This window comes from Anas acuta, chromosome 8, assembly GCF_963932015.1.
Source record: "Anas acuta chromosome 8, bAnaAcu1.1, whole genome shotgun sequence".
NCBI classification, from domain to species: Eukaryota; Metazoa; Chordata; class Aves; order Anseriformes; family Anatidae; genus Anas; species Anas acuta.
The window spans coordinates 5,995,532-6,021,985 of record NC_088986.1 but is presented as its reverse complement, the minus strand read 5'-3'; the positions used below and the strand labels follow the sequence as shown (position 1 = coordinate 6,021,985).

At 46.0% G+C, this 26,454-nt stretch overlaps 1 protein-coding gene and 1 long non-coding RNA gene across 4 annotated transcripts in view; both read right to left on the bottom strand.

Annotated features, from left to right (window-relative positions):
* The window catches only part of LRP8 (LDL receptor related protein 8), a 166,436-nt gene that overhangs the window by 108,739 nt on the left and 31,243 nt on the right, over positions 1–26,454 (bottom strand). The window lies entirely within an intron of this gene.
* On the bottom strand, positions 1,364–25,260 carry LOC137860206 (uncharacterized). 2 transcript variants are annotated; one of them, XR_011098777.1, is made up of 5 exons: positions 25,130–25,250; positions 23,675–23,800; positions 5,907–6,072; positions 4,574–4,653; positions 1,364–3,343 (listed from the first exon to the last, which is right to left on the bottom strand). It is a non-coding gene; the product is annotated as an uncharacterized lncRNA (long non-coding RNA). The 2 variants fall into 2 exon arrangements; XR_011098776.1 differs by lacking the exon at positions 23,675–23,800 and having other exon boundaries at positions 25,130–25,260.

Genomic DNA, 26,454 nt, shown 5'->3' with positions numbered 1-26,454 from the left:
CTCCTACAGAGGAAACATTTGTTGTAAGCATATGGAGAGGCCCTGCTGGAGGCCAGCATTTAATGCTCTAGTTAATAACATTTTCAAAGAACAAAAAAAAAAAAGGAGGGGAGAAAAAAAATAAATTCAATGGGATGTGAACACAAATGGCACATTCAGTAACTCTCAGGTGTAACAGGATTTGCCAAGGTTTAAGCAAGCAAGCTTAAAGACTTCCTAGGGCTCAAATAAACAAACAGACGTGGCCCCCATGTAAAACATGAAACTAGCAGCTGCCTATATGCATACACACATGTGTGTGTGTGGGGATGGGGGAATTCAGCCTGTTTCTGGTCATTTTGAGGTGCACTGACAGCAATTTGCATTAGGCTGGGCTTTCTAACATTCTCAAGTACTAGTGAACAGTTGTTTTAAATGTCAGACAACATTTAGTTGACTCGTCTTGCATGGTCCTCCTCTTCTGCGCAGGGAGTAGCAGCCGTCTGGCTGATGCTCTGGGTCGTTTTCCTCCTGGCTGGATTTCTCGATTTAGCTGCCAGCATTTTTGTTCTTTGATGACTGGGTTTTTAAGCTGGTACCCACTGCTGATGATAATGGCTAGTCAGGTCTATTACAGCACAGTGTAATACCCACAGCCTACATCCCAGAAAGGGGAGGAAAAATAAAAAAAAAAGAGGTTGGAGCACAGAGAGGCAGAATGTGTGGGTATGGATTTCGCTCCAGGATCAGCTGTGCCTTCCTTGACTAATTAATCTGTGAGATCTGAACAGTCGGTAGAATGGAAAAAATGGGTCAAGTTGGCAGCATGGGACTTAAATAAATAAAAATGAGGCATTAGCTTAAACTGCGTCTGTGCTTTGTCCAGGTTGGAAAACAATGCAGTATAAAACGCAGTCTTAGGAAACCAGATGAACCGATGACAAGTTAGGTGAAGGCACACTCTGAGGCTTCTTGTCTTGCACACAGGACAGCAGCATCGGTACCCTTACAAGAGACCAGACTGTGACACCATCACAGTGCCGAGGACAGTGTGCATTTAACACATGCAAATTCTGCAGGCTTCTTGCAGGGAAGTGTGACACCTAAAAGCTAAAGGCACACGGCTACAGTTTGAATTTAAAATTTATATTATGTGCACGTTTCTTTTCTAAAGTCTTGGAGGTCTCGAATAGGCAATGCTGAAGAAGGAATCCCAGCACTCCGTCCTGTGCACTACTACCTGCGTTCCTCACCCAGGCTGTGATTTGTGGAAGCAGAGCTGAAGGACTGACCATGGAGAACGCCGTCATGGCGAACGAACTGATTGCTCACCACGGGCACATGGAGCAGTGCTCAGGAACAAGAATTTTGTGTTGTTGTGACAGTGAGTTAATTTCACAATTCCTACATTTCACGGAGCTCAGTTTACAATGAATTTGGTGGAGATGTTCAACAGATGAATTCAGCGTATAAAAAAAAAAAAAAAGAGACAGAAGCAGGAGACCTACTTCCTTACAGCTTTGAGACCTCCATTCCTCATTCAAATGCCATTAAAATCATACCACAATTAAAGAAACCAGACGCCCGTATGCCAGGAGTAAGTGCATGCAAATCTTGTTTTTTCCAGGAAAACAAAGCCAAGCAGCTCAATAGACCTCATGACAGACCCAATCCCAAGCAGATTCCCAGAGGACAGCCCACCTCTCACAGTATGGTGAGCTGTGGTGTGCACTGAGTTGGTCTGAGGCTGCCAGCCATGTTCACGTCTAGGCACTAACCTCTTCTACAGCTCTGAAATGCAATGCTGATTTAATCTGAGAAGAGTTACGGAAAATAACTTGTTCTCGCCTTTCTTCAGAGCGCCTCTTTTCCCACTTGCCTCTGCCCACTCCCTTCCTACCCTCGGAGCACGAGCAGACTTCGCTCGATCTATTACCAGCTCTCATCTGGGATAAATCTCGCCTTGTAAGAGGTACCAAAGAATAGGAGCTGGGGCTTCAATAATGTTTTAAAAGGATCACTGAGCAGAACAACTTTGCAACACTAATCCTGGCTCCCAGTTGTGCACACAGACAACCGAGCCACCTGCCAACATTTAAAGCAAAAGACTTGAACAAATTTCTTTGGGAATTTACTGACCGGCCTCCCTCCTCCTCCACAAAGGAAACGCTGTGCTCCGCTCCTGCCCTCTTTGGGCAGATCACTCTTGTCCTCTGTCCAGGATTTTATTTTGGTCTTGCAATTGTTGTCTGCTACAGAAGTTACTTAGGGCGACAGAAGACAAATGGCAGGCAAAAGCAGCTAAGAACCACTGAATTTGTCCAAAAGCATTACATGGCATATATTTCATTCTGTAACTTAACTAGGCAGCTGCTATAAAAGCCCCAGACTCTTCTCCTTGTCCAGAAGCAATTCAGGCCCTGGGGAATGATCATGAATAGTGGCTGATGTGGATGATGCCATCTATAATGCAACAGGGTAAAAATCTATAATTAGCAGTTTTCTCTCAGGGTCGCTTTTCTCTTGCTGTGGTTTTGCTCAGCTTGCTTTCTCAGGCTGAGGACTGCTCTTACTTGCTGCAGGGCAAATCACGAACAAGCTCCAGCGAAGCCACCAGTGATACCCCAGTGAAAGAAATCCAGCTTGGTTTCTAGGGGTACTACTCAGCATTCATTAGTGCCACCTCAGATGTTCCTGTGAAACTCATCCAAGCACGAGGTTGGTGTCCCACTTGTGCTGGGTATCACCAGGTCTCCATTTACAGCAAGAAAGAAGAAAACGTTCAGCCTTTTGTCCACATGAAAGCAAAAGCTGAGAGCAGAGCCTGTGAACTGGATGAAAGGGATTTCACAGGTGCCATGAGCGCACCAGGAACAGAGCAGCAAGCTTTTACTGGGGTCTTTGCACTTCTAGTGGTGTCTTGAAGACACTGAAAGGGGAAAAGTTGTCACGACAAAGAACTGGAGGCATCTGTGAGGCAGGATTTTACCAGCACGGGTGGAAGGCATTTGCAGCTGGTTCTGCAGGACAGCAACTGCCTTCAGTACCCTGTTAAAACCACTGCCCTCCTTTCTGCACACAACATTGGTAACATCTAGTCGTTTATGTTTCACAGGCCTTACAGGACAGATGAGATTCATTCTTCCTACGGAGACCTGCTATTGTCTTTAGTAGGCTTGCACCTCCTCTCCCAGCACATGCTTTTGGTGGTGCTGCCCTCTCGTCTCACCCATTTGTCTGCTGCATCCCTCTCAGGGCAGTCAGCATCCCGGGTGCGTTTCGCTGTCACTTCTAGGCAGGAAGGGGTCGCTGCCCGTGGCACGAGAGCCTGTAACGCATTAACACAAATCTTCCACGTCGTCACCTGAAGCAAAGAGCGCGTCTTTAATTCTGTCTCACAGTAACCACCACAACCTGTGATGTCTCCTTGATTTACACACCTCCCCCTCACTCCCTCCCCGGCAGTTTTCTGCTCTTTTTCTCTGCCTAAAACTCACAGCATGCCTGAAAACTGTCAAGTGGTTTCCATTTGTATCCAGGAATCTCAGTATTAATAATGCATTTTTACTCTATTATTTCTACACTTTCAGTGAAACTTCATAGCAAGCTGACAATTTCTGCCTCACAAACACTCCCATGACATGATTTCAAGAAACCTGGATGGCATCTACAGGAGCAACGGGGACTGCAGTTCAGCTACATCAGCCTCTGCTTTCAGGAGGGATGCTCGTGTCCTTCATGTGGCACCTGGGACTTGTTAGCATCAAGTCCCTAAGGCAGTGTGAAAGGTGCTGTTTCAAACCCCAGCTGGTAGGGAAAGGCAAGCCCAGCTGTCTTCTGCTTGGAGAGGCCAGGAAAGCAAAGTGGAAATCACCTGCTTTATTCTCTGTACAACAAAGAGGGCAATAAAACAAGATAACACTGTCTCAAAGAGCCAAGCAAGAAAATCATTAACTTTCTTTCCTGACCTCCCAAAAAAGGGAGTGCAGAGCAATAGACAGCAGGCAGTAAGTCTGCAGGACAGCACAGAGTGGGCCATAACTCGTCAGAAGCTCCTCCAAAGTACAAGGCAAATGAGTGGCTCATTAAGGGTTAGACTCCAAACGGTGTGGGGGCTCTGCAGTGGGCACAGGAGACAGCTGGGAGCACAACCAGGGCACGGAGGAGCTGTTTGGTGAATGTCTGCTCTGAGGGTACTGTGAGCACCCACAACAGCTCTTGTTCAGCCAGGAAATGGGGCTAAAACTTGCCAGGGTACGTTAATAATGCTGCTAAAATAAACCGTCACTGGAAGAATCCGGATGACTTGGCTAGTCCTTGGCACACAAAGGTCTGGTTTTGTTCCCCAGGTTCATCTGCATCCCAGCCACCCACCAACTCTCAAAGCAAAGACCAGGTGTTACCTTTGTGCAGGGAAACAACGCAGAGCAGATACAGCACCAAAGTAAAGAGGTCAGCTGCACGTTGGGTTCCCCAAAACACAAGGACAAGCCCACATGGTTAGACTTAAGGGACATTGCCACCTCCATTACTTGCTTACTTTTAGATGCACTGAACTGTTCTTACTTCTGTGAGCCCTGAATTAAGCCATTACCTCAACGCAAAGAGCTACCAAGCATTCAGCACAGCAGCAGTCATCAACTTTCCCGGATGTGATACAAAACCCAGCGCTTTCTGCAAGGAAGGGAGGATTCATTATATTCAGGCTAAAGCCAAGGGATCATAAAAAGTGAGCCTCCAAGTCTGAATTCAGTCTGAAACCAGCCTTCCAATGTTCAGAAAATTATCATGCTTTTCATGTTTTCTTCCTGCTTTTTTCACAAAGCCCCTCAATCTCCACCACATATCCCTCTGCCTTCCTGCAAGTCACACCGATCCAATTTTGTCCCACATCCCCAATCTCTACTGCTCTCCAGCCCTCTGCAACCCTGCGTGATGGAGATGTGCAAAAATCTCCACCCCTTCTCCTAAACTTGGGTTAGGCAACCTGCATTCGCTCCCTGTGTTTCTGGCAACATTTCCTTGGCTGTTCCTGCACTGCAGGAGCTGCCACCTTCCCTTGCACGAACTGTGTTCCCCTTCCCCGAGTTCACCCGAGTCCTGCAGGCACCACACACCGTCAGCTGCTCACAGCAGCCACGGACACGCGACCCGTGACTCATGATTCGAGTCAGCATTAAGCTGCTTTCCCAAACCCAAATCCAAATCATCTGACCAAGCACGCCACAGAGTTATGACCACAATCTGCCTTAAAAGTACAGTTCTGTGCCCAGGCCCCGTTTGCTGAAGGAAAGGTCTCCACGCTACTTCCTAACACACAATTTCTAAACAGGGGAGCGCTACAGAAATACCTCTGCAGTCAGGGTCCATCCTACCACAGCTAGATTTATTACTTCTAGTATCCCATGCCAAAATTAAATATAGCATGGAATAAATTAGTAATAACAACTCTAATAGATAAGATCCACAAATTAACCTGTTACTGCCATTAGAACTAAATAAGAGAAAGCAAAGCGATGCTGGCAGTAAGAGCTGACATTTAAGCATGCATCGTGCGCAGCCAGAGTAACTCTGAACGAGTGCACATGGGAAATTTTCATCGTGTGACAGACGCTCAGCAGCTCGTGGAATAGATGTGAACTATGCAACTGTGAAATGCATCTTGGTGCAGCCCAGTCCCTCAGTACAGCAGCAACAGGGGTGCACAGAACATGCCAATGCAACAGAAATTCCTGAACCACTGGAGTTTGGATAACTGTGGGACTACCAGCAGAGCTAAAAAGCTGTGTTTGGGAATCATTATTTCATCAGTAAACACAGGGGGCCTAATTTTGTTCTCAACTACAGTGATATAAAAAGTTACTATGGAATCAGAGTAATCACACTGCAAGAAGAAAGCGTTAATATCAGAATTAGGTTTGTGCTACCTGTGAAGAGATGGGCAATATCTGCTGCACCGCGCTTACGCTGCTCCTAGATGTGCGGCAGTCCCTGTACTTCCAACAGGAGGTAGAGCAAACAATCACTTTGTTAGCAGTAAATGATATCCTCTAGCAGGTGCTGCAGAACGTCTTACAAAGAGCTGCCTCACCGCTTATCAAAAAAAGAAACAAAGACAAAGAACACAATAGCCTAATTTAGATATGTCCTTTTTAAGCCATCATCAGTCAAAATCCTATGAAAGTGATGTACAACATGTTCTCTTACTTGACGTTTTTAACCACATCAACCATTATTAAAGAAAACCAAAGTCTTCCACTGAACTATTAAAGTTTCTTTACAACTTGGACCCACTCAAAAGATCTTGGACTTCACACTCATCCCATTACCAGGCCAGAAGCAGGAGCTGCCTGCTTGTTCCCAACACGAGCAGGTGAAACGCAGACCAGAGACGTTTACTTTTACAGTGCAATTCTAACGTAAATGTCAAAAAAATTCTGTCTCGATTTTTATTTTTATTTTCCTCTAAATCATCTGTCATACTCTCTCTATTCTAGCGAAGTACAATTCCTTTTACGGAGATAGAGCTTGGGGAGCTTTATCTCCAGCTTCAGATCACATGTAAGATATTTCAAGTGCAGATAAAGAGCTAGATTAAAATAGTATCAGAGGCTGCAAAACACAGCTCCTATTGTCAATTCTTCACCGTGCCTTCAATGCCCTTTTAACAGAAATCCTCAAAGATTATTCTCAGGATTTGGAAAGGGGGGAAAAAAAATAAAAAAAAAATCAAAGATTACAATTCCAGGATGGAATCTAAGCATGCTTCTACAGGGATGTGCACAAAGATTCACGCCCAGCCAAATTTTAATGAGGATATTAAAAGCTCATCTTGAACACAAATGCAAAGCCATCCCTGATTTCAAGTCATTAATGACTCAAGTTCTTCAGTGAGGACCAAACACGCATGCATTGTGAGATGGGTTCTCCTTAGGTCTCTGCTAAATAGCTTATCTTTCACTTTATCAATAAAATCTCTTCTGAAGCAGATGCAGACCATTCTGGGGTCTGGAGAGCCAAACTGGGACAACTGAAAGCAGGGTTTTAAAGGAGGAAGTTCTGAACCAAATTAATCATAACCAGTGCCTCTGCTAGACCCATTTTCCTCCAGTACAATACCTATGGCTGTGATATAGAGGCTCCAAACCAAACAAAAGGGAAGGAGAATGAGCCTTTGTTAACCAATCTCTGAGCAAAGAAAGAATAAATTGAAAGATAAGTAGTTTCTATACCTTTTGTGAATTACAGCTACAAAATGCTGTGAATAAGAATTGAGTATCCAGCTACGTTCATTACGCTTTCATTCTCATCTTCCCTTCCTGTGAGGGCATGCAGGAAAGCTGTATGTGGACTGCATATAAAGCCTCAAACTTATACATGCAGCTGTGTAATTCATGGGTTTCTGTAAATATCCAGCAAGATAACTAAATTGCAGGATCTATTTAGTATGCATCACCTCAAAAAAAGTCACTATCCCTGGGAAGAAGGAAATGCATCAATATAGCAAGAGTTTGTGCTCCTTTATTCTCAGGATATGAAACACGACTCTTAAATACTACCCCTTCCTACTTATCTTAACCTATTAAATTAGGATGATCTCTGCTGTACTGGACGATGGCTTCATTTGCACAGTTCAAGTGCTGTTGAGAGATCTCACAGAAACTGACGGAGCTAAGGGTGGAGCCCAACATCACACTAGTACATTTTCTCCAGTTCTGCTTCATTACAAAGAAAAAATAAAAAAACACCCCCCTCCCCAAAGCACACAGTCACGGTGGTGATTTCTCACGGCAGCAGCCCAAGGTGCTGTGAACCAAGGCACAGGGTTAGCATAGGGGTGGACCCGGGAGGACAGGAACCTCTGGAGGTCATTTTTCCACCTGTGAGAATGCAACATTTAATTTGACCCCAAATCCATTAGCCTCCAGCGTATCTCACACACTGAGAATATCTATTACCTCGAGACCTAAACAACAGCTCCCAAATTAGGGGAAACGAACCACCACATCTAAACCAACCATACCTAAAACCTTTAGGGCCTCCTCTTTCCACCCTCTTCCTTCCAACCTAGTGTCAGAAGAGCATCAAATAACAGGGAAAATTCCTGCTAGGCTTATCCCTCAGTCCAGCAGGATCTCTAAACCCTTTATCAGCACTCACAATGAAGACCTAAGCTAACGCCCCCCACTTAAGCTGAATTCTGGCACACTGCAGTGTGTGCTCACCAAGTGATGGGGACCTGCGGGGTGCAGGAAGGTGCAGGAAGGCAGGTCCTGCAGCTCGCTGTGCTGAGCTGTGCACACACATCCAAAGCAGCGCCAGCATCTCAGCTTCCTGGGGCCTTCAGGGCCCTTTTTCTAACACGTATTTCAGCTGCTGGTTTATGACTCCCCCCCAGCTCGATATACCAATTTGAGATAAACACGTTATTGGTCTATGACTTGAGAAACAAGAACTGCCACGGCAGCTTTATGGGAACACTTTATTCAGAAAAAGCTCTCGTGCCAGTTAAACAGGCTTAAGCTGTAGCTCAAGACTGCAGCTTTCGCAGGTGTCACCAATTTCTCTTGGAGAGCTATCAGAAACTGCTGCAGAAGAGCCACTCATTTGCTGACCACAGCTGCAACCACACCAAATGCTCCTCGGCTCAGCTGACGAGTCAGTCTGAAGCTGCAGAGCTTTGGTCTGAGGCTCACAGATGGTCAGACAATTTCTTATGCAGGCTGGTATTCACCTGCTCAACGACCTCCTGCTCAAGAGGAGGGCAGGACAGTCACAGTGGGAAATGAACAGCAATTCTCCCAGACACACACCGTCCGTGCCGTGGAGTATGAAGAGCTACACACATCCTGCATGGGTTTTTGGCACCAGGAAGAATCCTTTGCTCTCTTCATCCCTTTCATACTCACTGCTAGAGAGAGCACAGCACCTTGCGCACCCATTGTGAACCAACACACAGCTTGTGTTCACTGCTTTAGGCAGCTCCGGATCAGAATGGTATAACTAGTGGCCAGCAATCAATGCCTAATTAAAAGTAAGTAAAAATAAGAAAAAAATATTAACCTAAACTGAACCTAAAATGATCACCAAAATCTACAAAATGGATTTTCTTAATTATTCACAAGAAAAGGCAAAAAAGAAAGAGTAACAGGACCATAAATACTCTGGAAGCACTCTCCTTGGTCACCTCTGAAATGAATTTCCACTGGGTACAGGGAAGCACCGAGAGGCACAGTGAAACCACAATCAAACTTCAGGAAATTCTGCAGAAACCAAGTCTCCTGTTAAAGCCAGGGATAAAATAACAGAGCTCATTCATCTCCCATCCTTTGCCTAGCAAACATCATCAAATATAGAGTCAGTGGGTTAACCTGAACCGCAGCAGAGTGAAAGGGTTCACAGAGGGGGAATTATTCTTCTGACTGCAACCTGGCTTCAGCAAAGCAAGAAGGGAGATTTTTCTGTAACAGCACGCGCGTGCTGCTCTGACAGCACACAGAAATTAAGTGTTGTGCACTAATATACCCAGCACTAGCTTCTGCTGGAGGCAGGATGTCAGCCACAAAGGGCCAATAGACTGATCCCATATGACAATCCCGTATTCCTGTGTATTTAACCATATAATTAAAACCTTCTGCTGCTACACATACTAATTACACGGACAGCGTTTGTTTCAGGAGTCAGCAACCCCCTGACTGACAGCATGGCAGCACCAGGTGACTGCAGCAGTTAGGCAAATGCTGACAATTTGGAGCTGTCAGCATTGGACACCCTGGTAGGGCTGGATGGAGAGTTCACATACATCTCTGCTGGACTCAGTAAGTACCCTTAAAATCACCAGACTGAATTGCTCCAAGCATAAGAGACACCTGTAACTGTCTCACAAGGAACCCCTAACAAAGCCAGATCCCTGGGAACATCAGCTGGGCCTCCACAGAGGTAGCAAGACAGAAGATGCAGCTCAGGCCTGTGGCTAACCAAGGCTTCACCTACCTGCCTGCAGTGACGGTGCGGTGCCCCATTCTGGAAATTTCCATAGACGGTGTCATTGACAGCATGGCAACATGTCCTGAAGCAGACTAATCATGTGCAGGAAAAGCTGCACTGAGGAAGGAACAAGATTTCACTCGATGTAATCTATCTGCCCCTTCCAACATCACGTGCAAGTCTGAAACCAAAGCTCTGCCTGCCTCCAGGTGCACCTTTTTGAGCCCCATCCCACAACCCAAAAGATTCCTTCAGACCTTCAGCTGGGCTTCACACCTCTAATGGACACTAATGCTTGGAGTTAACCCTTCCAGTTCCCAAGAAAAAGGCATTTCCACATGAGACATTAGCCACGAATGTATCAGAGCAGCTCTCTGCACTGCAGAATGCACACATCTAAGGCCCAGGACATTACCCACTTGTGCATGCAGGGAGCTCACGAGGTTGTGCCCAGCCTGCAAAACCATCTCCACTGACCACACGCATTCAGCCATAGTTAATCCTTTGAGGTTGCCCTGATTGCTCTCTGTATACATTAATAATTTGGCAGCCTCCAGGCCATGGCTGGCTGTACTCACCATGCTGCCTTTTAACTGGAAAGACAGCGTTAGATGCCATCAGCCGCTCGCTGTCACGCTGCGTTGTCCACAAGAGATAATGAGCCCGGAGGCTGCAGCTCCTTCGGTTTGGTGGCCAACATGGGACTTCATGGCACATGCTGACCAGTCTGTCCTGGAGGCTCTAGCAGGCACGAGGCACGCCTGTACCCCCACACCTGTATTTTTTCTTGTAGATTTGCACTGAGGGTTGAGGATGAGTTTTCTCCTTTCTCACAGTAGAAACTTCCAGCCCACAAGGAAACCAACACTTAGTACAGCTCTTTAAGGGTTGCTTTGGCATAAAAAAGTATCCCTTGCTGCGTTTAGCAGGAGCTTTTAAAACCACTTCCATTACAGACACCCACAATTGTAACCTGCTGGACCACATCCTATGTTTTCTCCCTCCTTTTTGGTTAATCCTGGATGTTACAGAACTGTGGTGTTTACACTTATGTTCATTTCCCCGTTCCTAACTGCAGGGAAACGTTAACTGAATTGTTCCAGCCCCCCTCCGTGCTCTCTGTTCCCAGCGACAGCCCCCTTCCAGCTGGGCGCAGTAAAACCTGCGCTGCTGAGCAAAGGCAGCGAGACCCCTCGCTGCATCACAGCGAGCGGAGGCACAAACAGCTCCACTGGATACCAGAAAAACAAAACAACAAACCAAGCCCAGACCTCGGATGCTTATTTTAAGCTACATGTTGTTGATCTAAAGAGCTGGTACTAACCAGAGGGGATTAACAGAGTCAAAACATCTCTTATTTGTGAAATTTTAGCCAAATTTACTAACAGGGGATACCAAACTAAGCTATACACAATCACGAGGCATTAATAAACACCAGCACAGAGAGCTAGGCTCAGAGCTCAATGACACTGGAATAAATCCAGCTGCAACTTACAGCAGCATCACCAGGAAAGCTCCATCCTTGCAAACCTATGCAATGGACTATGGGAAGATTTTAGTTGCAGAAAATAAGAGTTAGGGAGGACCCATCCATCTCCACCCTGTATCAGTCCTGGACTGGTTTAATTGCACAGCATCCTTCACATACTGCAAGTGCCCCTGGTTTTGCACTTCTCCACAGTATTACAATTATTTAATCCTGTATTATCTTCTTGAGCTTCTGCCTACACGTGGCTTCTAGAAAGAAACCGATAAGGAAACCACACAGCAGCTATTAGCCCGTTCATTATGTAAGTAACAATCTGGAGAAATAAACCAAGAACAAATCTGTAACATCAGTGGGATGGCGAGGTACCCAATTTCCAAAGTGAAAGGCAATTTGCTAAAGTTACCTGAACAGCACAGGGATTGCAGATTGCACCCACACTGACAGATAACATTTTATAATTTTGATCTGTGACTTATTTGAAGAAATGCACTTGTGAAGCAAGACGTGCGAAAGAGTAAAGGACCTGAAACAGGAAAAAATGGACTGTGTTAAGCATGCAGGATTCAAGCATGCGAGGTTTCATTCCGCTTTCACACCAACATTGATCCCATTAACTTCCACAGGAACAGGTTTGATTTACTCAATAGTAAACAGTCAAAACGAGTCCTGCAGATGGAGTCTAGCAGAGCACTTAATTTTTAGCAGTCAGGCTCCCCTGGGTTTGTTTAGGGCTATGCCCCTGCTTACAGCCAGGTGCTTACTGCAGAGATTTGCTGGAGTGAGCAGTGGTGTGCTCAAACCATAAGCACAGCAGCGCTGCTCCCACACCAGCCTGGCCAATTCTCCTTTCACTTCGTCCAGTTTCTTCTCAGAATTATTCAGTGATGAGGGCAGGCTTTTAGGGAACTTGTGATATGGGAGCAGTTAATCAGCCTTGGGTCCAAATTGTCCAGCTCACTGGTTAAACACAAACCCCATGAGGACTGGAATTAATATGCCACTATCTTACTTTCTAAGCAGTGCAACATCACCCGGAGAGTTCCCATGCGGATAGAAAACACATCATCATGAAGAACAAGGTAAAATACATGAATAAAAAGGTTGCTACTGAGTATCATGTCCTTACATGACCAACAAAGTTTCTAAAGTTCCTGTTTGAAATCTAAACAAACACACCTTTATTTGCACTGAATTTCCCCATTCCTCCTTCCTCTGTTCTCCCCAGCTGTCCAGAAGCTGCTGGCTGGAATTACTCTGCTCTTGAGTCCACATTTCACTTACTTGCTTCCACAGTAGTTTAAATCGTTACTTTTTATTAGAAAAAAAGTTTTATAAAAAACACAACCCACTTCTCCCTCAGCCGAGGTGGAGGCAGGCAGGGTGCAACAGAAGGAAGTTCTGTTCTTCCAGGCAGATACACCAACAGGACACTGACAGGTCTCTGCAGAGGGTGACAGACAATTTCATAGGCAATGAAGTTTTAAACAGAACAAATAATAATAAAAGAGATGGAGAGAGCAGATTGCCTCTGATGTGACCAGAAACATCCTTTGAGGATGCTAATGGAGGAGAGAATTGATTTTAAAGCTTGCCTTTTTATGCCACACACAGCAAGAACAAGCGCTTGCATCAAACATGAGCATGCATAAAGATCCCTTTCCCTGGAAGACAGTTTCAGACTCAGTTTTTGGCAACAAGATGTGCAAAACACTAAAATATTTATCGAATTCTTTGCGCCAAATACCCAGGCACAAGCTCTGCACTATTTCTGCATGGGTCTATTGCAGCAGACCCAGGGAGGTCTCAGTGCCTCCACAAAAGATAAGCTCCTCATAGATGGGATTACCAAAAAGAGCCCAACACTAGAGATTTTATTTGTCCTCAGTGACAAGATTCATTGTAAATGCAGCTGTTAAGAAGCTAACACCATCAGTGGCTTCTGCCTGGAGTTTGAAGAAGGGGATTGTTTGAGCTCAGCAAATTCTGGCAGCTTCCTCCCCTGGACAGGAGGCAGTACAGTACATGCTTGTGCATCACCGCCCAGCCTAACACAGGGCTTTCAGAAAGCCCTCTTCATGCAAAATCCAGCCACCCTCCCACATCCATATACAATAGGCTGGTTATTAATACATCAACCTGCTAAAAAAAGTTTCAGACCTCCTTAAGATTCAGGTCACAGCAAAACTGTCCATCAGGCAGTTTCCCAGATCCTGACATATCAGCATTGAAATGCTGACACCAGGAGCCTGCCTCTCCCTGCAACGTTTCTCTCTCCTCACCACCTCATCCTCTCAGGCCGAGTGCTGAATTTGGTGCTGGCTGGATCTCAGACCAGACAGCAACCCTCTCAGGCTGCCCAAACATCATTGTCACCACCTGCCTGTGTCCTGGTCTTGCTGGGAATAAAACTCCACTGTGTGGGTCCAAAGCTGCAGCACAGGCTACCTAAAGATGTAACTGCAACAGCTAAAATACAAGTTATCCTCGGTACCCGGTAAGCCAGGCTCTGTACGCCAATTAAAAAAAAAGAAGTTGATCAATCATCATCTTCTAAGCCCTATTTCGCATGCAAACATCTATCAGGATCCATTTCATTTAGGAGACATAGTGCACCTTGCAAAGAAACCAGTCCCAGGGGTAGCGATATTCATACGGAGAGAAGAGCAGGGGATGCACGGGGAGGGAAGGGGTAGGGAGAGCTGACAGGCTGCAGTTCGGTGAGGAAGCTTTGATCTAAGATAGAAGGAAAAAAAGATTAAAAGTCCTTTAGACTCTATCAACATGGTTTATTTATCAAGCTAGAACCTATTATGATTGTACCAAGAGCTTTGAAGTTCCCTGGCCTATGTCAATTGTTTATTTATGATTCTGTACCTGAGATATGTCAGAAGTGCTGCCCTGGGAATTTGAAGGCTTCCCACAGGACGATTTATGCGAGTAGGCTTTAACCTGGCGGTGTTTCACCTTGTGCTATCAGTGCACACAGGTTTCAGTTCCAAACTGGGCCCCTCTTCCCTAAGGGCCAAAAGACGCAGAGAGCTTCGTGATGACGCCAATAACTTGATTGGGAAAGGAAAGAACTGTGCCACTGTAACACCAGCATCTGTCAGAGCACGTGGAAGCAGGAATGCCCCTTTCACCTGTGGCATCCAGAGGCTGATGTCACTGCTCAAGGGCTCGAACAGAGCTCCACCAGCTGTGGCACCAAGCAGTGGCTGTCTGGAGTGAAATACTTTATACTAAAACAAAGCAAAACACAGTTTCTCTTCCTACCATACCCCAACCCCACACACCACACAACTCACAGCAAAATTAAAACTAAACCCACAAAAGATTTGTTTCTACATCTGTTTCTACCAGTGCTAGGCAGCTCCCTGAAACAGATCCTAGGGCTTTTTTTACAGCCTGTCTGAATATTTCAAAATACAAGACCAGCATACTTTTATTTCCCAACTTCTGTTCCTTTTCTTGATGATATATTTCTTTAATGATCTAATCTACTTTTCCACTTGCCTTCCCACTAGTGGAGTAGCTTTTTCCACAGAAGCATACCCACTCCTTCCCTCCTCACGACACACATTAATACAGGCATTTTCCATTCCTCCCCCAGCTCTCATACCATCATCTGCCTCCTGTGCTCCCCTTTCTTCCACTCCATACTTTGCTCAAAAATCCAAGTGCCGAAACAAATACCCCACTGTGTCAAGTCATTGTCACCCCTTTCTTGTTTCCCTCCTTCACCACAACCAGGGATGTTGACTATTACCAAAACACGTCCCTCTCTGTCCCCCTTATTTTGTTTTTGTTTCCTGGCCTCGCTCTGCCCTATGCACTAAGCATTGCCTTTCTCAAAACATCTCAAAGCATCTTTCCTGTCCTAAACATGACAATTTCTCATTGAGTTATGGAAGCCCTGTTATTTCTATCAGGTTATTTTCAATTGTATGAGGGATTTGCAGCCACTAGTGTCTATGTCCAAAGTGCCCCTGGGAAGTAGAGGCAACACACTTTTTCACATGAGAACCTGGGGCCCAGAGAGCGAGCACCCAACTGGTGTCACACACAGGTAGGAGCTCTGGTCATTAGTCTGAATCCAGTAGTTAAAAATCACAAGCTAATTTTCCCTCAAGCAATTTGCGGTCACTAATGAGGCATTTAAAATACCCACGTGCTAATCAAATCCACAACATTCGCTTATTTTAATTAGTTCCTTGCATCACTGTGAGGATCCAAAATCCAGGAAGGATTCTGCTGCCAGCTCTCCTTCTAAGGCACAACGCAATCGGGGCGTTCAGAGTCGCCGGGTACCACGCTGGTGAGGGATGCTGACTGGTTTAAACGCAGCTCTTTTAATCGTGTCTCATTCAGCCTTCAAAGTCCACATCAGCTGCCAACTGCAGCTTCTTCTGGGCTTTGAAGCAGTCACGTCCTAACTTCAAAAACCTCCCTGCCATACGTGCTTGTTGTCAAATCATGACCCAACAGCAACAAATGTCATTAACCTGGCCCTCCATCCTCTTCTGCTGCTGGCCTGGCTTGACACCACGCTTGGTTTTAGTTATGCCCACTCCAACTTCATACTGTAGATTTTAAACTGTTTCAGACTCTTCTCATCCATTTTTTTGCATATACCTGCAAATACCATAAAACATTTCAGCACGTTATCACTTCCCTAATTCGTCCTTCATTAAAAAATAACTCCGTCTTCACGCCATCTTTCCATACAGAGGAAGCTGCCAGAACGTAAAAGCTCCCTCTCCTCTCAGCCAATTTAAGAGTGCACTTGACAAGCACTGGCATGTCCAAACCTCACACAACGCTTGGAGTTTGAGACATGCACATATTCCAGAGTGTAACAAGTCCCACATCCCGGGGCACCCCGATCCTCATGTTTTCTGTGCTAACAGCTGGGGCTCCAGTATTCGTCACCTCCTCTTTTTGCTCCTGTTTGGCACTAGAAGCAAGTCTGAGGAAAGTGCTTTTTTATTAAACCAGCTGGATGTCATCCCCTTGTTTATTTCCACAAACGATCAAGGGAAGTCCCACCCAGCCATCGCTCCCTTTCCCAGGCTCCTGAGAAGCTTTATGCCGCTTGAAGAGCGATTGTTCCTTCTGCTTGTTGCACAGAGCACTCAGACGGCTCCGCTCTCTGGGGCAGCCTTGCAGAGTGGAAATGGTGATGAACCAGAATTCAATTATGTAATGAGAAATTGCTTTAATTAGCCAGTTAATTGACTCCTCCACTGCAATAAGTAAAATCACTTGTTTTTACAAGGCACAATTATTTTTTATTTTTTCCCAAGGACTCTCAGGAATCAGCTCTGCAGCTTGCTTTTATCCCTGAAAAACTAGAAAAGGACCTCAGAGTTCTGGCCTGCTACTGGGGGACAGTATTTGATTCCTGCTTCAGAGCAGCACAGAAAAAAAAATAAAAAATAAGAGGAGGGGAAAGGTGCAGTGAGTAGCATTAGGGTAATGAAAAAAAAAAAACACCTTTCTCTGACGGAAAGAAGCCTGAATTGAGACACGTTGCTAGCCATCCTCTGGTTACCCACAAGGACTTAAGAATGCTTCTTGCATTTCCAAGTCAACACCTGATGGATAGTTCCTGAAGTCTTTCACCTTTTTCTCCTTTTATCCTGGCCCAATACAGCTTCTGTGAGAAGGTCCCCTAGTGTCCCACACCATATGCCTCTGTCTGGACGTCCTATCCACGGTGAGGTCTTCAAAGGAGAAGCTTGTCCTGTTCTCAAGGTCAGCCTGCCTCTTCCCCTTCACCGAGAGAACCATAGACACATTCATGCTGGCGGGGTTATCCAGCAGCTCCCACCAGGAAGGCTCTCTCAATTCGCTTGCTGTGCTGGTGACCTTCCATTGGAGAGGTGACATTAGATCTCGAGCAATTCGTCCACTTCCTCTCCTCTCCAGTCTTGCAGAAGATCACCAGGAGACAAATAAATAATCATAAATGAACTGTGCAACAGGCGAGCTGGCGAGTTCTGTGACATTTTAAGCATCTGTTTAATGGCACGAGAGAAATGTGGCTGAATGCAAAGCATCAGGGCACACTGACTGGATGGAGGGCTGGGCCTGGCAGCACTAACACCACAGAAAACACCTTACCTTGGTGAAAGGGAAGGCAGAAAGAATCAGTGGAGCGATATTCTCACTGGAGCTCACAAAGGACTTGAACAGGAATTGCAAATATTATTTATAAATAAAGTCCTTTTGCAGGAATCCTTGTGTATAATCAACAGGGAACATCTGTGTGTTTGATTATAGTTGACATTTTAAACTAAAGCCAAACACTGTGTAATAACACAAGAATCAGCAGCAGTGCAGCAAAGTTCCTGCTTTTGATGTAGACAGGCCACGAGTGACTCTGGCCCAGTCTTCTGTTCCTAAATAATTCCACAGAATAAGGATCCCCAGAAGAATGCCTTTTGGGATTTGAGCAGTGGCAACTCCTGCTGGGACCTGCAGAAAGCAATAGGCTCTTGTGAGCGTCTAGGCAAGTAGCTCTCAAAACAGGGCACGGATCCCAAGTGGGAAACAACGGCAGTAGAAGAGTTTGAAACAAAAATGGGGACACGAGCAGAGGAGTTTGAGAGCCACTTTTGTACTAACTTTCCACTGCAAAAGCAAACATTGTAGATCAGATAAAAAAAAGCCAAGTCCATCAGCTTTTGAAAGATGATTCACTGCAAAAAATAAAAAATAAAGTTGGAGAACTGGCTACCCAGCAAGGCACTGGATTTTAAATGAACCAGACAGCTTAGGAGAACTACATTTTGACATGGATACAAGTTGGCACACCAAACCAGATACTCGTGGGATGAGCACAGAGAGAGGAAACTGAGCTGATATACCTAAGTGCCCAGAACCTACCTGATTCCCACTCTTACGCCTGCTGTCTGGGAGCCCCCAACACACATTGCTGTCACTAAAGTACACTAAACCTTCTCTTTCTGGGAGAACCTGTCACCAAATGCCCAAGGTATTTTGGATAGCAATAAACCACGTAAAACAGGCTTCATTGTGAGTTACTGTAAAGTTACGGAGCAGGTCCTACATATTTTTCCTTTTCATCTCATTCCTTTTCTCTCTCATTAGTTACACTGAACTTACATGATGGAATTTACGTCTCTTCCAATTGAGAAGATGCTCTCAGGACCAATTCTGCACGAAGTCCTGTAACCTTTGGAGCATCAGGTGCTGAAGGATGGATTGCAACAGCCTTTAAAAACAGGACAGGCATCGCAACAGAAGACCTAGAGGCTGGAATCAATGTCATGTCTAAGGTGGTTGCCTGGGAAATTAGAATAGGCAAAGTTTAATTTCCCGTGAGAAATCCAGCCTGAATCTTTGACCTGAATTTGGTCAGAAAGTTTGCTTTCTCTAATTTACTCAAATTGGGAGCTAGGCATTTAGCACAAGACTAAGAAGTAGGAAGGTTAAGAGGATACAAATAGCACAGCAAGCAGGGTGACATGCAGAAAATACCGAATGAAGCAAAATCCACCACAGGATCTCTGCAGGAGAAGGAGCATTTTGAAGAGCCCTTGCAATAACCGGGGACACCAAAGCACCCAGAACAATTGAGGTTTGCTTAGCGACCAGCCCCAAATGAAGAAAACGGTTGCAACATGACACAAGCAATAAGGAACTGAAAAATGCCTTAATCTCAAGCATGGCCAGATTTCTGCAATAAAGAAGGTAGGCGCATATCCAAGCAAGCCATAACCTACAATGAAACAAAACTGGCACCTTTGTGGGAGAAAACCTATTAACTGATATGAGCCTGGCTTGATTAATAGCTCTGTTGTATGGCCAGTGTGCAAAGCAGGCCAACCCTCGTTGCAGCACTTCGCAAAGCACAGCTCCATCGGTCGTGGGTCAGGCCCTGGCATTTGAACACACGTAGCCAAAGGTCTCCATCGGCCCTTGATAAAACCCTAGTACCACTTTCAGAGCACGCAGTCCCTTCCCAGGTGTACACCTCTCTGCTCACACACAGCCGCTGCCCACAGCCACAGGGCACCCCCAGACAGCCACAGGCCAGCTGAGTGGAAAGGAAGGGGACGCGCACGCGTCCAGGTTCCAGGGATGCTTCTGAAGGAGCGGGGGTGCTGGGTGGACAGACGGCACTTCACACTTCCCAGCAAAGCCCTCGTCTGGGAGAGGAGAGCTGACAGACGGCATTGTGTCTCCTGGAAGGAGCCACATTCATAGGAACAAGGGAAGAGAAGCGAGCGACCCCTCCAGAGCCAGCAGAGCCGTCTGTTCACTCCCCTGTTTGTTTGTTCTTTCAGACTTAAACGCTTGAGCAGATTTACACAAGTAAGTGCACTCGAGAAGTGGGCAAACTGAATATGAACGCTAGGCCAACTGGCTGCAGAGACCAAGGAACAGAAAGCGGGATTAATCCTCTGAATTGGATACCAAAGCACCGCTTGTGCCCTGTGGAGCTTCCCAGTGGGGTCCCCATCCTTCTGCAGAGCTGCGCCGCAGGAAGGCTGTGGGGCACAGGGGGCAGGTTGCAGCGCCGCACGGATCTGCCCACGCCCCTACCCATGAGAGCAATTCCATATGCAGGGGTGGGCAATTGCTGGCAGGAGCCCAAGATGATTAGGGGAGGAAGAAAATAAGAAACTCCAAAGTAATCTGCACTTGGAAGTTTACCAAAATAGCTCTCCCAAAATACTTATTCTGGGATGAAGACTGCAATAGATGCATTTTTTTAATTAACCAACCAACCAAAGAACCACCACATGAACACACACAGCCTGCCCCTTTGCTGAGCAAACGCTGTGTTACCCACCAAAACTTGCCTCTCAGCTGCAGATATCCCTCCAGGTGTCACTTACCTGTACTGGTACCTTGAGCAAAGATATTTGGTACAGGTACCCCCGTGCCACAGGGAGCCTGACATCATTTGAAATGCAAACAGCACAATTCTGGAATTCTGAAACACTCAAGTTGAAAACTAGTTCATAATGGGAACACTGCCTGCACGGGCATTCGTGCACATGCACACAAAAGACGACTGAGAGTCCAGAAATGAAAATGAGACTTCAAAAATGTTGAAATCCTACAGCTCGCTTGTCCTTCCCTGTCTGTCAAACCCAATTTTTTAGGAATATATTTACAATGCCTAGACAAATGCTCATCAAATCTAGAGCATGTCTTTGCGATTTTTGACAGAAGAGCATATATTTATTCAAGTTTATTTTTACACTGCTCAGCACTATATTCCAAAGCCTCACTAGCATGGAAACAGCATTCTCTTCTACCCAGCTGTAACTTCTACCCTACCTCAAGCCTGCAAAAGAGGGTGGAGGAAAAAAGGATAGTCGTTCACATCTTCTTATCCTTCTGCTTTCTACGGGCAGTTCACATGCCAGCAGAAAGAACTGTCTAAGCAGAGACCACCAGTGAAAGACAAGCTGTTCTCCAGAAGCCAACTACATCTTCCTCTCAGTGCAGTGGATCTCATCACTCAAAGAAGCTGTTGCTTGCTGTTTATCGTTACTTCACATAACACTAACTAGAAAATAAAGCAGCTGTTCCTGTTACTCACCTCTGACCGCACACTTCCTCATAATCCAGCAGCATCTCCCAGCTCTGCGTGGCAGTGGAGAAAAGTTTGCCCATGTTGTTGTTCCTGCCAAAGATGCAGTTCCCTTTTGTGCAACTGCTTTCAAACACCAGTTTCAAGGGATATCAAGGTACACCCCTATATCGTCCTTCTTTTCAGCTCTCTGCCAGCAACGAGACTTCCTGTAAGTGCATCAAATGACTGCACTGTTGATGCAAAGGAGGAAGACAATCTGCAAATTCTTGCAGTTCTTCTTTACTCACTGCTCTGCACATAACCTTGAAATATTTGTGTTGCAATAAATACTGTGCTCTACATTAGCTAACAATTTGGGAGGTTTGTGTGTGTTTGTTTTTTAATTTATAGTCACATTGCATTGTCAAGTACACAGGAGTTGTACAGTCTTAGCTCTACCCTCTTGCATTTCCAGAAGATTTCAGCAACGAACACAGGAATTTTACAGGGCAGAACAAGATGCATCACATAACTGAAGAACGTAATCTCAGAATACGAAAACACGTAATTGCAAGCAGTGTCACAAGCAGGCAGGCATGCTTACGTATGTTTTTGTTCCTTTGGCAGTAATGCAGGTCAGCATTTTAGAAACATCCTCCTAGTCTTATAGGACAACCTGACAAAAAAGGAAAACACAACTTTTATCTCAACAAAACCTGAGAAGAGTTTTTATAGTTGGACTTTCTTCGTTTGCAGGCTTTCTTCCTGATTTCAAATGCCTGCCACAAACAGAGGAAGAGGGAAAGTTCTTCAGCACCCTTCCCACAAACCACAGGAAGCCTTTAAGTTGAGTTGAAAAGCAGAAGGCTTCTGGAACAGAGGAAATACTGCTGGCTTTCCCCGCAGTACACTTGCAATTCTCTGCAGCTTTTCTTTCCAGCCGCCACAACAGTTTTTCCTTCTCTGCTGTTACAGTTGAGTAGCAGAGAGCTCTCCGTAGGCCACAGCTTGAGACATGCTACATCAGGCAATCCAAAGTCAGCGTGCGTTCCACACCGGCACTGCTGCCATCTTCTCTGGATTTTCCTGGAAGAAACTCCTTCCAGTAAATCCTAAAATCAGGCTGCAGTTTGACAGCGAACAATGACTCAGTCCCAAGAACATAAAAGCAAGTAGGTTCCCTTTGTCTTTTCACAGCTCATTTGACACCTTGAAGGGTTTTTTCAAACTGAAGAATTTACTCCTACAGACCTCTAAGACAGCTGATTTCCAAATAAATACCTGTTACAGCCCACACCACTGCTAACGGGTGTGGAGTGCTCTTTACCCGCCATATGACAGTTTGGTTTCCAAGTGCCAGAAGTTGTACCAAGAGCACAGCATCATAAAAGCAGTTTTTTAATTCTCAAAGAGCTTCACGAGAGAAGCTCTATCATCTTGTACTTAAACCTGAGATGCATAATTAGAGCTGCAAACACCACAGGGCTCTACCTGTCCCCTCCTCTCCAACATGAAAGCCCTTCTGACATCTCCCCAGCTCCTGTCCTGCTGTGTCTGTCTCATCACATTTCCTTCTGGCTACAAAAACAAGCAGCCTCCTGACACCGCCAGCTTCCATTCACTCCATCTGTCAGCAAACCAATGTGATGGACTCCATGTAACGAAGCCAAGGTGTCCTCTGCACTTTCCACCCAACTGCACTTCATGTCCTTTTACAACACGTTCCAAAACCATCACTATCACATTCCAGGCAATGAAGCTCAGCCAAAACAGTCAAACCTCAGGTTGCATCCTAGGGATGCCCAGAAAGCTGCTGTTATGACTCAGAGGTCAGAGCTGGTGAGCAAGGATGTGAGATTCCTTCAGTATTTATCATGGCTCAGGTTATGACAGATACATGCCTACCCTTTCTGAAGGGTCAACAGCACAAGACAGTTGGGAATAAAAAAGTTACCTAGCAGAGATCAGCAATCCTGAAAGCAGCAGTAGAGACTGTAAACCTCTGCCCATCCTCAAGGGACACTTGAATTCAGTTGAGTTATACCAACCTATCCCAGCACAGATTGACGACACGAGCTTGTCCTCCACAACCTAAGAGCTCCCAAGTTGTGCACCCCTGGTTTCTGGGCAGCTGCAAACACAGCTGCCTGCCAAGCAGCGAGGCTTTCATCCTCTTCAGCCAAGTGCATTTAAACCAGCAGTGTATGAAAACCCATGGTTTGTTTTCGTCAGATAACAAAAACTCTGTGCTTGGCTACAGCCTCAGGAACACAAGCCACAAATAATTCACATGAATTCAATGCATGTCAGCGGTGTACAGGATACACAGTGTAGGTACCAAAACCCTGCCAGAGAACGTATGATAAAAATGGAACGGAAAAAATAAGGCAGGCACCTTTTAATAAAGTTTAACCCCAAGATAGAAACAAACTGCTTCTTCTCAAGCAACATCCAAAGCCAATGGCAAACACCGACAGACACAGACCCACATGGCAGGCTGTGATGCTCCCACTAGCAGCGGACAGAAGGAGCCAACCAGACACCAACCACGACCCTGCGAAGGGGCTGACCGAGATCTTGTGTACACCACAGCTGGAGAGCGTGCTGGGTCCCAGTTTCCTGAAGTGAGTCCTCTTCAAATCTGCCTCATGCAAGGAAATAATTACCTCTAGTTTTCACACGTGCTGAGAGGACAGGATGGGAAGGCCGCGGTTCTCTCCATCCTGGTGTCTTGCAGCTACCATTTGAACGCATTCTTAATCCTTCCAAAGAAGCTCTGCAAGCAGCCTAACCTGTGGCGTATTCACAAACTAGACCCTACAACTTAGTTAACTCCAAATGGCTGTAGTCTTCCTCCACCCTTTTCTCTTCCCCTGCCCCAGGGCCCCGCTGGCTGTGTCCCCTCACAGCCTCTCTGCTGGCAGGGCATTGTGAGGAGACCCCAACTCTGCAGGCACAGCCATGCGACAGCTAAAGCAGCAGTGGGTCAGCAGCGCTATTTCCACCACTGATCCTCAACATTGCACCACACCAACTTCTGTGAAAAAAATTAACCCTGTTGCAGCCAAGCCCAGTACCCTAACGAAGAAGTTATCGCTGATACACGCACTGCGTTGCCACTGCCAGTTTCACTAACAACGTACAAGGCAACAAGTCAAGCAAAAAGAAAGAAACAGGAGTAGAGCCAAGCAGCAGGGATGCAAATATTCCTCTGAAGCCAAATTCAGTAATTACTGCCGTGTTTTGAAGCATTTGTTCATAAATAACCGGCTTGTTCCCTGTCCAAGTTGGTTGCAGCCCCAGGTGATGGGGTGGCCCTACCCAGCACTGGCATGGCCTCAGCTCGAGTACTGTGTGCAGGGTTGGGAACCACAACAGAAGGAGTATATAAGGTATTAGATCATGCCCAAAGGAGGGCAACAACAATGGTTACGTGCCTGGAGGGCAAGACGTGTGAGGAGCAGCTGAGGTCCTTTGGTTTGTTCAGCCCCCAGCAGAGCAGGCTGAGGGGAGGCCTCATAGCGGCCTGTAGATCCCTCACAGGGAGCGGAGGAGCAGGCGCTGAGCTCTGCTCTCTGGGGACAGCGACAGGACCTGAGGGAACGGCATGGGGATGGGACAGGGGAGGGTCAGGCTGGGGGTTAGGGAAAGGTTCTTGACCTAGAGGGTGGCCGGGCACTGGGACAGGCCCCCCAGGGAAGCCATGGCCCCAACCCTGTCAGCACTCAAGAAGCACTGGGACAAGGCCGTGTTTTCTGAACTGGCATCCTTTTAACACAGCAGCCCCTCAGAAAAGGCTCACAACTGCTCCTGCCCCAGTCCTGCCAGCTGTCTTCTGCTCTGCAACAGACACGCACCCCCACCAACTCCTTCTCCTCTTTGGGATCCACCAGAACTGTACATTTGCCTCTTCAAAGACCCAATTTTCAACGTATTGACTGCAAAATCCTCGTTTCCACCTTCAAATAAGAAGTCAATCACAGTTTGATCACAGAAGGGCACAGAGCACCAGAGATTACAATTTAGAGCCATCTGTTCCCACTTCCTGCTCCTCTTCTCATAACCGGGTAGCAGCCACCCCCTCCTCTCATTTCCACCATTTTTTTCCAGCTCTATCTTACCTGACTTCACAGCTCCTCAGGCCCCACCATGGCTCTCCCCTGCCTGAAGGCTTTTTGCCCTCTCTCCACCTCCCTCACTCCCCACTGATCTATTTTATTAACCACACCTGTCTGTCCCCTCACCCAGCCCTTAAGCCATTTGTATTCCCAAACACTCAGGCTCGCATGCTGCTAGTTAGTGCGAACGGTATTAAACCACCACTGGTAGATGCACCTGTCAGGAACTGATGAGCAGGAAAGAAAATAAGATCGTCTAGTGGGGACAGGAGTTGCCAGCAGAAGACTTTGAAAGCATCGCATCAGCCCTGTGTTCACAAGACACCTCTGGGAATCTGGGTCACCCCATCACGGCGTGCTGAAAGCAGAGCCTCAAAGGAGACAGGAGGAGCAAAAGGAGGAGCTGAAGGCAGCTTGAAACGAAGCAAGAATGAGGCATACATTATAAACTGCACAGTGATGCATCCGCTTAACTTATTCTTTCCTAGATGTTTTCAAAGGAGAGTACGTTCTGCCTGCATCATACACTGACAGCTTATGTCCTGAGGTGAAGAAATCTGAGTGTGACACCGAACACAGTGAGACACCCCGTCAGAGGGTCTGCAGACCCACCCCTTGTCTCTCTACCACGGTGTGTAGTAACATCCTAACTGAGGAGCAGATTTCTCTCCAACATATATTTGCCTGTGCTTCCTGTTACTTTAAAACACACCCCCCTTCACGGCCTTATCTGAAGCAGGGAAAGTTGTGCAATCTTTTTTTTGCTGTTGACAACTGTTCAAGATTCCACATCGGCAACATTGAGAGCCTTAATATACAAGCTCCTTCATCATATTTTAAGGAGCTGAGCAAGATTGACTAAGTAGCATAACATAACCAGTGGTGTGCATCAAAAGTCCCTGCTCTGCTGGAGAACCTGATGGAGCTGAACTGGTCTTAAAAAGCTGGAAGTATCTGAAAAACACACTTAATTGTGCAAATGCTCATTTGCTTGACTTTCTTTTCACAGTTCTTCTCTTTGAAAATAATTCAGTGATCAATTTGCTGTTGCCTTTCTCTTTATAAATGCCATTAGGAACATCAAAATAGAGAAAAATTGCAGTAAAGATGACTACCCTGAAGAAGATAAACTAAAGGGAAACAAAATAAGGAATTGCATGTGCTCAAAATATAATAGCACTCTGAAAAGAGACTCATTAGTGTATGCATATATGCATATACATATATACATGTGCCCACATACAGTGTTCTCCCTTATAAAGGGAGAATGGACAGATCTTTAGCTGAATATTTCTGAAGGATGTGAAGCAACCTTTTAATTTGAGTGA